Consider the following 13,560-nt stretch of genomic DNA (forward strand, 5'->3'; position numbering starts at 1 on the left):
GCCTATCCAGCCTCTCCTTATCACTCAAACCCTCCATTACTGGAAACATCCTGTTGAACGCTTTCCAGCTTAACAATGTCTTTCCTGTAATCGGGAGACCAGACCTGGGCATAGTCCTCCACGTAACGTTCCAATTCCAAAACCCAATATAGTGTGGACTCAGTACAATGTATATGGCCCCTGGCAATTGACATTTCCACCCTGGGAGAAACACTGTGACAATCCATTCTATGCCCCAAATTCTAATAACTTTGTAGACCTCTGTCATGTTCATCTGGAGCAACCCTGTGTTCGACGGTCTGTTCCCCGGGACGCACACCGAGACAGGTTGGGTATTTTACAAAGCATTAAGGTGGACAAGTCCCTCGGCCCTGATGGGATCTCTCCCAGAACGCTGAAGGAGGCAGGTGAGGGAATTTCTGGAACCTTTGAGGTCCTCCGTGACATCCACCCCCATCGTCTGCAGCAGGAGCAGGTTCTGCATACTTTCCTGGAGCTGGGACAGTTTTCCCCGCCTCTCTCTCGCCTCCTGAACACCTTTGAGGATGAAGAACCTATTGATGTTCCCTTTTACTGTTTCCCACCAGTCCGCTGGGGACTCAAAGAAGGGCTTCACAGTTCTCCAACCTGCGTAGTCCCTCTTGAGCTCCTCAATGTTTCCTGGGGTCAACAGCTTCCACGTTCCCTTACCAGCCCGCTGCTCGTCCTGTAGGTGACAGTCGGCCAGCAGGAGGCAGTGGTAAGAGAAGAACACCGGCTTGACGTCGGTGGATCTGACCGAGAGCGTTCGGGACACAAACAGGTAATCTATTCTTGAGCGGACAGACCCGTCTGCCCGTGACCAGGTGTATCTACGCTGTGCTCCGTCTGCAGGGGCGCTGAAGACGTCGTGCAGCTTGGCATCTTTTACCGTGTCCATCAGGGCTCTGGACGTGGCGTCCAGTTTACTGTTCCCCCCAACGGATCGTCCATCTGCATCAATGATACAGTTGAAGTCTCATCGTCCATCTGCATCAATGATACAGTTGAAGTCTCCGGCCAGAATGACTGGCCTGGACGTAGCCAGCAACAGTGGAAGCTGCTGCAGGACGGCCAACCGTTCACTCTTACCCACTGGGGCGTACACATTAATCAGTCTCAGGGGAGCATTCCTGTACATGACGTTGGTGACGAGGAGGCGCCCGCCCACCACCTCCTTAACCTCAGAGATGGTGAAGTTGCCACCTCGCAACAGGATACCCAGGCCGGAGGCGCGGCTATCGTTACCCCCCGATCAAACTGACGGCCCATGGGGCCACAAGTTCGACCATCTCCTGTAGCTGCTGAGGTGCGGTATCCCACACTCCTGCAGGAACTGGATGTCGGCTTTAACGTTGGCCAGGAAGGCCATCGTAGAAACACATCGCGTAGCCGATTTGATGCTACACACATTGATGCTGGCAATTTTTATAATCTCTCCGATAAATTGTTTGGGCTGAACAGCCTGCCTCCAACACTGTAAACTTGTATGATTAGAAGAATAAGTGGACAGAGATGAACATAAGAGAGGATGGTGTAAGTAAGAGGTGCAGCATTATCTGTGGACTGAGATGAAACTGAATTGAAGGTAGATGCGCGGCATACAGGAAGCTGTATGAAGCAGAGAGTGAGCGCCCTCTGTTGAATGATCTGCTTTATGTTTGTAAACCAGGGGAGAGCGCGAACGCAGTCCCCCACTACCACAAATTTTGCAGTCGAGTATCCCGCATTTGGGGACATCGCAGGCGTCAGCACACCCGAAGTGCAATGGGATAGCCTCGTCCTGGGAGAACCACCTTGGTGATCATGGTATCTCCCCTGCCAGGTAAGTATGCTCAATAATCTCACTCGCTCAAACCCAACAACAGCCCATAGCTCTTACACTCACACTGACTGCATTTTCCAAAATCGAAAATTCACCTGCCTGAGGTTCCCTGTCTGCACAACAGCGCAATTTCTCACCTGCATCAAAGAACACCCGGAAAGGCTCATGTTTCACTGAATACTGCACTCACTGGGCGCCCTGACAAGCTGCGCTAATTTGCATTTCTTCCTCAACCGGAAATGCTCCGCCTCTGCCCCGCCCCCTTCACACTGTCTCCTCCTTCACCAAAACAAAGCCCCAGAAATGTCTCACACACCTGAACCACTCTGTTATCAAACACTGTTTAGAATGTAAGGTGAACGCGAATTAAAGCAATTTTTAAGCTTTGCTGGTGAAACTTGAAAGATATTTTGAAATCCCTTTTTTCTAATCCCTACAAATTGAACAAATCTTCTTTTGTGAATCAATTCCTTCAGGAGACCTCACGGTTAAGATCAAGGATTCCAGGTACAAGGAAATATTTCTCAACGTTGTTTGGATGTGACATTAAACTGAGAGCACCACCTTTTCTGGATGTACATTCAACACCCTCTGGTGTTAAAGAAACAGGCCCGTCATTCAAATGTAAATATCATTTTTATATGTCTCTGATTTACTTGCTTACTTCCAGCCTAGTATAAATACCTTCTCTCAGCCTAGTTTAAATACCATCCTATTTCTCCCTTTTTTTTAGCTTTGACAAAGGGTCAGTTAGACTCGAAACATCAGCTTTTTTCTCTCCTTACAGATGCTGCCAGACCTGCTGAGATTTTCCAGCATTTTCTCTTTTGGTTTCAGATTCCAGCATCCGCAGTAATTTGCTTTTATTAATAAACATTGGAGTTTTACTCTAATCAACAAACAAACTTTTGTTTGTGCAAGATTGCATTTTCAGAGGGTGATAGAGAGGTTTGTACGACCCCGATTATAGCGGGTCAAACTGAAGGTCAGGCTGTTCATCCTGCTCCCAAGGTTTCTGATTCTTGGTGCTGATGTTCTCTCTGGAGTGTGTGAGGGACCCCTCTGACCTGAGTTGCTTCTTTGATCGTGTTATCTGGGTCATTTCCAAGTACTGTGGCTCAGCAGCGGGAAGGTTGGAACTGGGGTGAGGTGGGGGGAGGGGAAATGAGGAAACTGGTGAAGTCCACATTGATGTCCTGGGGTTGAAATGTTCCGAGGCGGAAAATGACAAACACCACTGCATTCCTCTCCAGACTTCGTCTGCATAGGCACATTCCAGAAGGAGGTGTGTGACAGTCTCATCCCCCCCGCAGCCACTTCGAGGGCAGCGTACGGTGTGGCTGAGAGTCCGGTGTGCATAAAGGATCTCACAGGCAGAGCCCTTCTCACCACCAGCCAAGCCATGTCTTGGTGCTTGTTGGAAAGTTCTGGCGATGAGGCATTCTGCCAAATGGCTTTGACAGTCTGCTCAGGGAACCGCTCGATAGGATCCGCCCTCTCCTTTTCCCGAAGGGTCTCAAGGACACTACGTGCTGACCACTTCCTGATGGACTTGTGGTCAAAGGTGTTTTTCTTCATAAACTTCTCCACGAAGGACAGGTGATACGGAACGGTCCAACTACTCGGAGCATTCCGTGGCAGCGAGGCCAGGTCCATCCTTCGCAACAACGGGGACAGGTAGAACCTCAGTACGTAGTGACACTTGGTGTTTGCGTACCGGGGATCCACGCACAGCTTGATGCAGCCACACACAAAGGTGGCCATCAGGGTGAGGGTGGCATTGGGTGTATTTTTTCTCCCGTTGCCCAGATCTTTGTACAGCGAGTCCCTTTGGATCCAGTCCATCTTTGACCTCCATATAAAATGGAAGATGGCCCGGGTGACTACAGCGGCACAGGTTCTAGGAATAGGCCAGACCTGTGCCACGTATAATAGCAATGACAGTGCCTCACAACTGATGACCAGGTTTTTTCCCGTGATGGAGAGCGAACGTAGCTTCCATCTGCCCAGTTTCTGCCTCACTTTGCTGATACACTCCTCCCAAGAATTGGCACACGCCCCAGCTCTCCCGAACCAAATACCCAGCACCTTCAGGTGGACAGTCCTGATGGTGAAGGGGATCGAGGATTGGTCGGCCCAGTTCCCGAAGAGCATGGCCTCGCTCTTGCCTCGGTTTACCTTGGCCCCCGAGGCCCGTTCGAACTGGTCACAAATGCACATGAGTCTGTGCACGGACAGCGGATCCGAGCAGAAAACGGCGACGTCATCCATGTACAGGGAGGCCTTAACCTGCAGGTCCCCGCTGCCAGGAATAGTCACCCCTCTCAGGCTCGCATCCTTCCTGATGGACTCAGCAAATGGCTCTATGCAGCACACAAACAAGGCAGGAGAGAGAGGGCAGCCCTGCCTGACTCCAGATCTGACTGGGAAGCTAACTGATTCCCATCCATTGATTGAGACTGCACTGACAATGTTGGTGTAGAGCAGTCTGATCCAATTGCAGATTCCCTCCACAAAGCCCATTTTGGAGAGAACATCTCTCATATACCTGTGTGATATCCTGTCAAAGGCTTTCTCCTGGTCTAGGCTGATCAGGCAGGTGTCCAACCCTCTGTCCTGCACGTAGGCGATCGTATCCCTGAGGAGTGCGAGACTCTCAGCGATCTTCCTGCCCGGCACAGCATAGGTTTGGTCAGGGTGAATCACCCACCCCAGAGCAGACCTGACCCTGTTGGCGATTATCTTTGACAGAATTTTGTAATCCGCATTCAACAGTGAGATTGGTCTCCAATTTTCGAGTTCCTCCCTCTCCCCCTTCCACTTTATGCTGGCTTTGGACTAACGTTTCTCGGCCTTTTGGCTCGGAATATGTGTAGTTCCTGAGGACCAGGGGAAGAGATTCTGCTCGAGCGCTGCAGGTGCGACACAGCAGAGGTGTGCTGGCGGGGGGGGAGGCGGGGGGGACGAGACTGTCACCCACCTCCTTCTGGAATGTGCCTACGCAGAGGAAGTCTGGAGAGGAATGCAGTGGTGTTTGTCGAGGTTCGTCCCGAGCAGTGCCGTGACACGGGACTCCTTGCTCTACGGTCTGTTCCCCGGGACGCACACCGAGACGAACATCAACTGTGCCTGGAGGATCATCAATTCGGTGAAGGACGCTCTCTGGGTGGTCTGAAGCCTGTTGATCTTCCAGCTGAAGGAGTTGACCCCGACTGAGTGCTGCAGACTGGCACATTCCAAGGTCCAGGACTACGTGTTGAGGGACGCGCTGAAGCTTGGGGCAGCTGCCGCCAAGGCGCGGTGGGGAAAGACCACTGTGTAACGTCTGCCTGCCTAACGAAGAACAGGGGGCCCATGCAGTCATTTGGGCTCTGCTGACGCCTCAGCTAAAAATGTTATAGTTTTGAAATTAAAAAAAATCCCAAAGTCCCATTGGAGGATGGTCACCCAATGACCTGAGGCCACATTTCCCTGACTGCTGAAGTGTTCCCCAACTGGGAGGGAACACCCCTGCCTGGTGATTGCTGTACGGTGTCATCTGTTGTTGTAGCGTCTGCTTGGTCTCACCAATGTACCATGCCTCGGGGCATCCTTGCCTGCAGCGTATGAGGTAGACAACGCTGGCCGAGACAAAGATTGGGATACAGCCAGACCTGCTGCGTACACGGTGGGTGGTGTCCCCACGTGTAATGGTGGTATCTGTGTCCACACTCTGACATGTCCTGCAGGGTTCCCATGATAGGGATGTACAGTGTTGTGGTCGATGTTGTCCTGAAGGCTGGGCAGTCTGTTTAAGGTCTGGTGGTTGTTTAATGGTGAGAACTGGAGGCATAGGGAAGGTCTTGGTGAGATGCTCATCCTCATCGATAACATGTTGCAAGCTGTGAAGAACACGGTGTCATTTTTCAGCTCCCAGGAAGTACTGAACAACGAAGGATACCCTGTTGGTTGCAGCTGGTATCTGTCTCCTGAGGAGGTCATTACAGTTTCTCGCTGTGGCACATCGGAACTGGCAGTCGATGAGTTGATCATCGAACCCTGTTCTTTTACGAACATCCTTGAGCACCTTCAGGTGTCCGTCATGTTCCTCCTCATCTGAACAGATCCTGTGAATGTGTAGGGCTTGTCCATAGGGGATGGCTGTTTTAATATGTTGTGGTTGGAAGCTGGAGAATTGTAGCATTACGAGATTATCTGTGGGTTTGGGGAGAGTGGGATACTGAGGTCCACATCCTTGATGGAGATGCATGTGTCGAGGAATGAGACAGCTACTAAGGAGTAGTCCATGGTCAGTCTGATGGTGGGATGAAACCAGCAGTTGGTGTTTTGTTTATGATTTACAGCATCCAAAGTTCTTTCAGTTCCCTCCATAAACTGTCTGCCTTTCCACCCATTTTTATGTTGTCTGTAAGTTTGGTGATGGTACATTCCCTTCCTTCCTCCAAGTGGTTAATAGAAACAGCACTGACCTCTGGAGAACCCCATTGGTTACAGGTCACCCACCTGAAAAAGAAGCCCTTATCTCCACTCGGTGTTTCTTGCCCAATAGCCAATTCTGTAGCCAGGTCAATGTGTGCCAATGTGCATCGATGACACTTGGGGAATAAGAGAATCAAGAGAGTGCTTACGTCCCAGGAAGAGCCCTCTGTAAGACAGGATTGCCCTATTTCTACATCAGATAATTAACCAATTCTCCTCAGAAAGCCACAACTGATCGAGCCTCCTGTGTGATCTTAGGCAATGTATTCCAGATCCAAACCACATGTGCTGTTTCTCGTGTCAGCATTGCTTGTTTTGCCAGTGGGGATCCCCAGTCTTCTTATTAAATAGACATTATTGGAGAAAATGTGGGAAATATTGCACGGAAAACATAGAGTCCCTACAGTGTGGAAGCAGGTCATTATGCCCATCGAGTCCATACTGACCCTCCAGGGAGCATCCCAACCAGACCCACCCCCTACCCTATAACCCTGCATTTCCCATGGCCAATCCACCCTAACCTGCACACCATTGGACACGGGGAGAATGTGCAAGCTCCACACAGACAGTTGCCCGAGGGTGGAACCGAAACTAGATTCCTGGTGCCGTGAGGCTGCAGTGCTAACCACTGAGCCACCGTACCACCCGTGTTTCCATATCATTGATTCAGGTTAAGGAGCTGCCACAGCCAGGAAATGATGTCAATCTCGGACTTTATCCTGTGGAGTGTTGGGGACAACAAATGGACATCTTTAAATTTGGGAAGGAATTTGAAGAAGTGGGCATGCAGAAACCATTCCTGTTTTCCAGAGGAAACACTTACAATTGTTGGATGGGAATGAGCATGGAACTTTGGAGGATTGGTTTCCATGTCGTGTTGCAGGTTGGGAATTCCCCACAGAATGGAACGTTTGAAGCAGTCTCCATCCATCCCTTTGACAGCAAGTTTGATCCATTCGTGACATAAAAGGGAAAAAGAGCGTGGCTTGTTGGGGAGGCGATGGGATATTGGGACTAACCACAGCTCAGGAGATGTTCTGAGGTGCAGGTTCCAATCCCATTACGACAGATGCTGGAATTTGAATCCTAAGAAATCAGGAATTCGCTGTCTTTAAAGTTTAGAGTTTTAGGTATCATTGGTGAAAGGGACTATGGGGATAGTGCGAGTAAATGGTAACTGTTCAATCAGCCATGGCTACATTAAATGGCAGGATAAATGGTCTGCTGTCCCTGTGTTCCCTGGGGATGAGAGGTGGTGATCAAAACAGGAGCAGATTTGTGAGATGTACTGACAATAACGTAGGAGAATGTGAGGACTGCAGATGCTGGAGAGTCAGAGTTGAAGAGTGCGGTGCTGGAAAAGTACAGCCAGTCAGGCAGCATCCGAGGGGCAGGAGAGTCGACGTTTCAGGCATAAGCCCCTCATGAGGAAGGGCTTTTCGCTTGTTTTTGGGCTGGACCTTCAACCGGCCCTAATGTGCAGTGCAGGGGCTACTCCAGCAGAGGGAGGCAGTGATCCATCTGCTGGGGTCTGTGGAGCTGACCGTTTTCCAGCATTAAGGAAGATATTCACCCCAGCTGCCTGCACAGTTACAATGGTCCCCTCACAAGGTAGCAACAGGAGTAGACCATTCAGCCTGCAGATTCTGTCCCACTGCTCATTTAGGTCATGGTTTTTCATCATTTATATCAATGATGTGGATGTGAATACAGGTGATATGGTTAGTAAGTTTGCTGATGACGCTAAAATTGGTGGATCCTGTCTCTCTCTTTCTTTTTCTCTATCCCACCTCTCCACCCCCTCCCCTGGTTTACAATCCATACAGAAGACTATTCTGTATTTGTCCAGCAGAGGGAGCATCCTTGAGGGTGTGAGTGAACTTCTGCCATTTTGCTCTGGCCAGTCCCATGTTTATTGAGCTTTCGTTCACTCACCCCACAGATACCCCTTTCAATCATCACTTCCCCCCTTTCACATTGTTCCATATCGCAGTAACTGCCACGTGATTGTCCCTACCCTACATAATTCCTACACTGACCTGCAATTCTCTCCACACGTACGATTTTCTCTCTGCCATTTCCTACCTCCCCATGAATACCCCTTCTGCATTTCCCTTCACTCAAGCAGTTTTTCCGAGCCCCTGTTTCGAAATACCACTGAGGTCCGAGACCTGGGTAAAGTAACGTCAAATACAGTGTGTGCAGGAAATCTGCTGCAAACATCGGGGTCTGGGTGGAGAAACTCAGCAGATCTGGCAGATGCTGGAGATCAGAATCGAGAGCGTGGTGCTGGAAAAGTACAGCCGGTCAGGCAGCATCCAAGGAGCAGGAGAGTCAACGTTTCGAGCATAAGATCTTCATCAGGAATGAGAGGGGGTGCCCAAGGGGTCTGAGAGATAAATGGGAGAGTGGGTGAGGCTGGGGGGGGGGGGGGGGGGGGGAGGCAGCTGGGAATGCGATAGGTCGATGAAGGGGGAGGGTGAAGGTGACAGAGTGGAGGGTGGAACAGTAGGTGGAAAGGAAGATGGACAGGTGCGACACTGTTTAAGAAGGGCGGTAAAGACAAGCCAGGGAACTATAGACCCGGTGAGTTTGACCTCGGTGGTGGGCAAGTTGTTGGAGGGAATCCTGAGGGACAGGATGTACATGTATTTGGAAAGGCAAGGACTGACTACGGATAGTCAACATGGCTTTGTGCGTGGGAAATCATGGCTCACACACTTGATTGAGTTTTTTGAAGAAGTAACAAAGATGATTGATGAGGGCAGAGCGGTAGATGTGATTTATATGGACTTCAGTAAGGCATTCGACAAGGTTCCCCATGGGAGACTGATTGGCAAGGTTAGGTCTCACGGAATACAGGGAGAACTAGCCATTTGGATACAGAACTGGTTCAAAGGTAGAAGACAGAGGGTGGTGGTTGAGGGTTGTTTTTTAGACTGGAGGCCTGTGACCAGTGGAGTGCCACAAGGATCGGTGCTGGGTCCTCTACTTTTTGTCATTTACATAAAGGATTTGGATGTGAGCATAAGAGGTACAGTTAGTAAGTTTGCAGATGACAAAATTGGAGGTGTAGTGGACAATGAAGAGGGTTACCTCAGATTACAACATGATCTGGACCAGATAGGCCACAGGGCTGAGAAGTGGCAGACGGAGTTTAATTCAAATAAACTCCATTTTGGGAAAGCAAATTTTAGCAGGATTTATTCACTTAATGGTAAGAGCCTAGGGAGTGTTGCTGAACAAAGAGACCTTGGAGTGCAGGTTCATAGCTCCTTGAAATTGGAGTTGCACGTAGATAGAATAGTGAAGAAGGCATTTGGTATGCTTTCCTTTATTGATCAGAGTATTGAGTACAAGGGTTGGGAGGTCATGTTGCGGCTGTACAGGACATTGGTTAGGCCACTGTTGGAATATTGCGTGCAATTCTGGTCTCCTTCCTATCGGAAAGATGTTGTGAAACCTGAAAGGGTTCAGAAAAGATTTACAAGGATGTTGCCAGGGTTGGAGGATCTGAACTATAGGAAGAGGCTGAACAGGCTGGGGCTGTTTTCCCTGGAGCTTCGGAGGCTGAGGGGTGACCTTATAGAGGTTTACAAAATTATGAGGGGCATGGATAGGATAAATAGACAAAGTCTTTTCCCTGGGGTTGGGGAGTCCAGAACTAGAGGGCATACGTTTAGGGTGAGAGGGGAAAGATATAAAAGAGACCTAAGGGGCAACTTTTTCATGCAGAGGGTGGTATGTGTGTGGAAAGAGCTGCCAGAGGAAGTGGTGGAGGCTGGTACAATTGCAACATTTAAGAGGCATTTGGGTGGGTATATGAATAGGAAAGGTTTGGAGGGAAATGGGCTGGGCGCTGGCAGGTGGGACTAGATTGGGTTGGGATATCAGGTCGGCATGGACGGGTTGGACCGAAGGGTCTGTTTCCGTGCTGTACATCTCTATGACTCTATGACTCTATGACAGTGCAAGATGGAGGTTCCGAGTTGGAAAGTTGGATCTGGAATTGGAGGGAAATATGGAAACTGGTGAAATCGACCTTGATTCCGTGTGGTTGGAGGGTCCCAAGGCAGAAGATGAGGCATTCTGCCTCCAGGCGTCGGGTGGCCAGAATTTGGTGGTGGAGGAGGCCCAGGACTTGCAAGTCCTTGTGGGAGTGGGAGGGGGAGTTGAAGTGGTCGAGCACAGGGCGGTGGGGTTGTTTGGTGCAGGTGTCCCAGAGATATTCCCTGAAACGTTCCACAAATTGGCGTTCTGTCTCCCCAATGAAGAGGAGACCGCTTCGGGAGCAACGGATACAACAGATGATGTGTGTGTGGAAGTGCAGGCAAATCTCTGCTGAATGTGGAAGGATCCTTTGGGCCCTTGGACAGAAGTGAGGGGGAGGTGTCGGCGCAGATTTTGCACTTTGTGCGGTGGCAAGGGAGGGTGCTGGGTGTGGAGGGTGGGTTGGTGTTGGGGTCATGGACCTAACAAGGGAGTCGCAGAGGGTATGGGACGGACAGTGAATGCTGGGCCCAGCCAGCAATGCCCACATCCCATGAGAGAGTGAAATAAAATTGAGACTAAGAGGTATCCAATTTAAAAAAGTAATGAGGGGAAAGTGCTTCCATCAAAGTGCTGTGAATTCATTAGCCCAGAGTGTGGTGGATGTCAGGACATTGATTCACGTTAAGGAGGAGATAGACAGATGTTTCATGAGGGATGGGTTGAAGGGATATGGAGAGTGGGCAGGAAAGTGCAGTTGAAGCCAAGATGAGTCCAGCCTTGGTCATATTAAATCAAGGGGTTCAATTGGTCAGTCCCATTCCCACTTCTTGTGTTCCTACATTGTTATGTAAGTGAGATGCCTTCAGTAATAGCAGGAGAAGGTGACATGGAAGGGAGAGAAAGACAGTGGAGATCTAGGGGCAGCACGGTGGCTCAGTGGTTAGCACAGCTGCCTCACAACGGCAGGGACCCGGGTTCAATCCCACCCTCGGGTGACTGTCTGTGTGGAGTTTGCACATTCTCCCCGTGTCTGAGTGGGTTTCCTCCGGGTGCTCCAGTTTCCTCCCACAGTCCAAAGATGTGCAGCTTAGGTGGCTTGCCCATTGTGTCCAGGGATGTGCAGGTTTCGGTGGATTGGCACAGTAAATTGTCCAGAGTGTTCAGGGCTGTGGGTTAGGGTGGATTGGCCTGTGTTAAATAGTCCACAGTATCCAGGGGTGTGCAGGATGGTGCATTAGCCACGAGGAGGGCAGGGTTAGGGTTGAGGATGGGTGTGGGTAGGATGCTCTTTGGAGGGTTGGTGTGGACCTGTTGGGCCGAATGGCCTGTTCCCGCACTGTGGGGATTCTATCTCTTCCCTAAATACACAAAGATTAATCTTGGTCTGCCCCATTCCCGGGGATGCTGTGAGTTGCGAGCAGAGATCTGTTTAAGCGACAGACCCAGGGATACAGAGGTGTTCAAAAAGGCACCATGAATTCTCTATCATGTGGCCTCTCAGTGTTGTATACATGAGCCTGTGTAACAGAGGGAAAGTACAAACCTGCTCATCTCCATGCTCTGACTCAAAACAGCAAGCAACCAGCCACCAGTCCAGGCCCCACACTCTGGGCAGTATTCATAGAGTAGAATCCTCACAGCACGGAAACAGGCCATTCAGCCCAACAAGTCCACACTGACCCTCTGAAGAGTAACCCACCCTATTACTCTACATTTACCCCTGACTCATGCACCTAACCACATCCCTGAACACTGTGGGGTAATTTAGCACAGCCAATCCAGCCAAACCTGCACATCTTTGGACAGTGGGAGGAAACCCACACAGACACGGGGACACTGTGCAAATTCCACACAGCCAATCGCCCGAGGCTGGGATCGAACCCGGGTCCCTGGTGCTGTGAGGCAGCAGTGCTAACCACAGGACCGTTGTGCTGCAGACTCAGGGGTGGGTCTACAGAACTGTCTGCCCCAGGCTGGGACTAGCCCACACACAAAACAAGTAGTGGCTCTATTTTGGTGTCCAATAAGAAACAATTTTCCTTTCCAGCTGTGACTCCTCAATTATTACAGAGAGCAAAATGGGCTGTCGCAGATTAACAATTCACTTCAGTGCAGGGGTTGGAGGTCATGTTGTGGTTGTACAGGACCTTGGTTAGGGCCCTTTTGGAACACTGTGTTCAGTTCTGGTCTCCCTGCTATAGGAAGGATGTTGTGAAACTTGAAAGGGTTCAGAAAAGATTTACAAGGATGTTGCCAGGATTGGAGGATTTGAGCTACAGGGAGAGGCTGAACAGGCTGGGGCTGTTTTCCCTGGAGTGTCGGAGGCTGAGGGGTGACCTTATAGGGGTTTACAAAAACCGTGAAGGATATGGAGAGGGTGAACAGAGAATGTCGTTTCCGCAAGGTAGGGAGTCTAAAACGCGAGGGGTTTAGGTTTAATGTGAGAGGGGCAAGATTTAAAAGGGACTTCAGGGACAATTTTTACACATAGAGACTGTTGAGTGTATGTTAAGTGTTGAGCGTTGAGCTGCCAGAGGAAGTGGTGGAGGCTGGTACAATTACAACATTTAAAAGGCATCTAGATGGGTATATGAATAGGAAGGGTTTGGAGGGATAAGGGCCAAGTGCTGGCAAAAGGTACTAGATTAGGTTGGGATATCTGGTCAGCATGGACAAGGTGGACTGAAGGGCCTGTTTCCGTGCTGTCCATCTCTATGACTGTACGACTCTAATAGCGAACATGGTTAAACATTCAGTTATTCATATTAATCTGACAGTTTTTGCACAATTAGGTTTCTTTGGAACTAGACCGACCAGTCTGACTAGGCTGTGTGAAACCTGCCAAACAAACAATTTAGAGAGAAATGTGAATTATTGCAAGATTCGGGAACATGGTTTAATCATTCAGTCATTGCAATGCATCAGTTCAAATACCTCAATGAATGTAATGCTCCAAAAAGCAAGGATTCTCCTCAAAATGAATCAGTCAGACAGGATTGGAATGGGGTCTGAGTTAATTTGCAAAGAGCATTCAAACCCTCAATGAAATGTCTGCCTCCTTTTGTAATGGGAGAACATTCTCAGTTGATTCCCTGGAAACATTATCGTTACAGAAGTGAAGGTGGGACGATATAGATTTGTACGAAGAGTAAATGATTGTGTGCCACGTCACATAGAGACAGAGTAATCTGGTTCTGATGCTGCCTCACACTTTGTGCTGCAGCTCCCACCTTTATAAACCCAGC

General features: G+C 49.7%; 1 protein-coding gene and 1 non-coding gene across 2 annotated transcripts in view; both read right to left on the reverse strand.

Annotated features, from left to right (window-relative positions):
* Positions 1-1,687: 1,687 nt before the first annotated feature.
* On the reverse strand, positions 1,688-1,851 carry LOC148140611 (U1 spliceosomal RNA). Its single transcript, XR_015753204.1, has one exon. It is a non-coding gene; the product is annotated as a U1 spliceosomal RNA (small nuclear RNA).
* An 11,335-nt stretch (positions 1,852-13,186) lies between these two features.
* Positions 13,187-13,560, reverse strand: part of LOC148140612 (cytochrome P450 2K1-like) — a 29,667-nt gene continuing 29,293 nt past the window's right edge. Inside the window, exon 9 of the mRNA XM_087978896.1 lies at positions 13,187-13,560. This exon is cut by the window's right edge and continues 214 nt beyond it. The gene's annotated coding sequence lies outside the window, so the exon portion shown is untranslated.

Source organism: Chiloscyllium plagiosum, unplaced genomic scaffold (assembly GCF_037043375.1).
Source record: "Chiloscyllium plagiosum isolate Xiang-an unplaced genomic scaffold, Cpla_swu_hap1 HiC_scaffold_35, whole genome shotgun sequence".
NCBI classification, from domain to species: Eukaryota; Metazoa; Chordata; class Chondrichthyes; order Orectolobiformes; family Hemiscylliidae; genus Chiloscyllium; species Chiloscyllium plagiosum.